Below are 3,117 nucleotides of genomic sequence, written 5' to 3'. Positions count from 1 at the left end.
AAGTGACTTGTTGGGAAAGTACTAGAAAAGTCTGGAGAAGGTCAGGAGATCACAAACAATATAGGAAGGAAGAGATTAGGGCAAGAACATAAAGAAATGGTAATTCTAAAGTAGTGTGGTGGTCAGATGGAGAGAATGGAATTCAGATGGAATTATGGAGGCAAATCCATTGTACATGTCTACAAGAGCAATCTGTCAAAAACGAATAATACATCTTATTGTTTTTATTTCACTACTCTTCTTTTTAGACAGGGTCTTTCTCTATAGCCCAGACGAGCATTGAAGTCATTGTGCTCCTCCTGCCTCAGCTTCCAGCATGCTAGGACTATAGACATGAACCACCATGCTCACATCTTAATAAAGGCTATTTGGAACTGCTATCAGAAGTTTCATATATTCTCACTATAAAAAATAACCACATGGGTAATAGAGGCTATACCAAATAGCTTCAAATGTTAACATTCCATAGTGCATGCATACATGAAAACATCACTGTTTTGAAATGAAAAGTGTGCAAGGGAAATTTCTTGGAATTTAAATGTCCTGGTTTTGGATAGAGATTGCACTTTGTATAGTTGTACACAATTGTCAGAATTCAAACTGAACACTTAACAGTCTTTAGGTTGTGTTATATAATTTTATTACATTTATTATGTTGACATGGCCTCAGTTTAAAATGAAAATTAAAACAGAAAGTAAAGATCAGACACCCTGTAATATAAACACTCCATGTTCTACTTGATATACACCTTGTAATGGGAAGGTGAAAGTCCTCCCAGGATCTACCCTGACAAGTTCCCCTCCTTCAATCCTCTTCATCATGCTGTTTTCACAACCAAGTCCTTCCTTGATTTTCCATTGAGCATGCAAGACCCTAGTCCATATCTCTCTTCAAACTTGGAGTTCTCTTACTTCCTGGGAAGCTCTTACTCCGATTCCCTTGCTGCTCAGCAAATCTGGTCATAGTTTCTTTTAGAGAATATCCTGACTACACTACACTTTATTTCAACCATAATTTTTCTCATAACCTATACTCACCCTGCTCGTTCGTGTGTCACTGCATATCATCAGACCCTTCCATAGGAGGGTAAGCTGGGGAAGGCAGTAACTGACATAGGACATAGCTCACATATACAGAGTGCCCAATACTTCTTTCACAAATTATCATCTACAATGTATCTCTTATAACCTCACACTCCTGTTGCCCTAGAAACCCCTCAAGGAAAGGGACTGCATTTTCATTATTGCTGTCTCTCTGCTGTGAGAATCAGTGACTGTCAAATAATGGTAGCCCCTGACATGCTTGTTGAATTTATAAATGTGTTTAAATTTAAACTTAAGTATTCTCAAAAAGCTTATGCTTTTAATCTCAACACTTTGAAGGCTGCAGCAAGAGGGTTGCTATGAGTTCAGAATGGCCTGAACTATGCAGTGAGTTCTAGAAGGGCCTGGACTATAGAGTCTCTCCCTTCCCTCCCTCCCTCCCTTTCAATTCATCAGTGCCTAAAAAATACACTGTCTTACTTAGTTTTACATCACAGAAACTGAGGATTGGAAGGATTTTCCCAGATGCTGATTAGATTTGGCTCTTGACCCAAAGGATTAAGAAAGCAATCTGAAATGAACTCACTCAGTTCTCCAGGGTAAGAAGTGGCACAAAGCTTAGTGAAGCCCTTTCAAAATTATAAAACTTGAGAGGCTGTGGTGATTCACTTTCAGTGGACCACAAAAACACTTTGAAAAAATTGATAAATCATAGACAATGACAATGACCTACATCCCTCTTTCATGTAAGAACTGTACAGATACATGAACAGAAACGAACTACTGATTCAAGTGACAGAGATGAGTATTATATATACCCCCAAACATTATATATTAAATAACTGTATTCATATATAACTCTGAAATATCTAAACTTATACACAGAAACAGGAAGTAGAATAGGAGACTCCTGGAGCTGGAGGAAAGATCAATTATGACGAATTAGGAAGATGGTGAAGTGATAAAAACAAATGATTGTTTCATGGGAGTATGCATACATCAACATTCTCCAAGTAGGGAGATGGGGACATGGTACAATAGGTAAAGCACTCGCCGTGCAAGCACAGGGACCTGAGTTCGGATCCACAACTCCATGCAAAAGCCAGATATAGCAATTTTGTGTCTATAACCCTAGCACTACTTGGACAGAGATAAGCAGCTCTCAGAAGCTCACTGACCACCCAGTCTAGCCCAAATGGTGAGCCCAGATTCACTGTGAGACCCTGTCTCAAGAAACAGCATGGACGGTAATAGACAAAGACATCTAGCACCAACTTCTGATCTCCACATTTGCACATTTAGGTGAGTACACCAGCGTGCACATGTCCATACATATGCATACACTACAAACACAATTCACAAAATTATGTGCTTTAAACATTGGCTGTTCTTGTGTATCAAACATATTCAATAAAAAGGAAATACAATGAAATAAAATAGTACATCCTCATTGGGGGTGAGTTTTATAATTTTAAATGTATTTTCAAGTTAGAATTTTTGTTCTTGTAATCACAGGGTATACGCTGGCTCTTGGTGAAATGCATTAATTCATTTCTGTTACTATTCTTTATCATTCATCCTTTGAAGCTCAGCTCAACAGCATTATCCCCTACTCCTAAAAGGACACCAGGGGACATTCCTCATCATTCTCTGGGCCAGCCAGTGATGAGATGTCACAGCACTTGACAACCTGCTAGTCTCTCCCACTCTAAGAACTGGGTAAATCATCTCTTCATCCCAGACCCTCAAGAGTTTACCTGCATTTGGTCTACCTGTCCAAACGCTCTTTGTTCATCCTGGAATCGGAAGAAGTCCACATGGTCCTTCTTTTCTGTGTCTTGTTGATAAGATAAGGCTAATTTAAGACTTGGACAGGGCTTTTTCTATCCAGCACTGTTAATATTTGTGCCCAACACAAAGGTGAGAGTTCAAACAGTGACTTACAACTAGCCCAACCCTTAGGCAGAGCTCACTCCCTTATGGCTGCAAATGCAGGAATGTTTAGGTTCTTGTCTCCTTGCTCAACCTTGCTTTCTTGGCTTCCTGAAGAGTCTTGAAATGACCTGATATTCT

This window comes from Nannospalax galili, unplaced genomic scaffold (assembly GCF_000622305.1).
Source record: "Nannospalax galili isolate Female #2095 unplaced genomic scaffold, S.galili_v1.0 scaffold480, whole genome shotgun sequence".
Taxonomy (NCBI): domain Eukaryota; kingdom Metazoa; phylum Chordata; class Mammalia; order Rodentia; family Spalacidae; genus Nannospalax; species Nannospalax galili.
The sequence above is the reverse complement of the archived record's forward strand: the minus strand, read 5'-3'. Positions refer to the sequence as shown.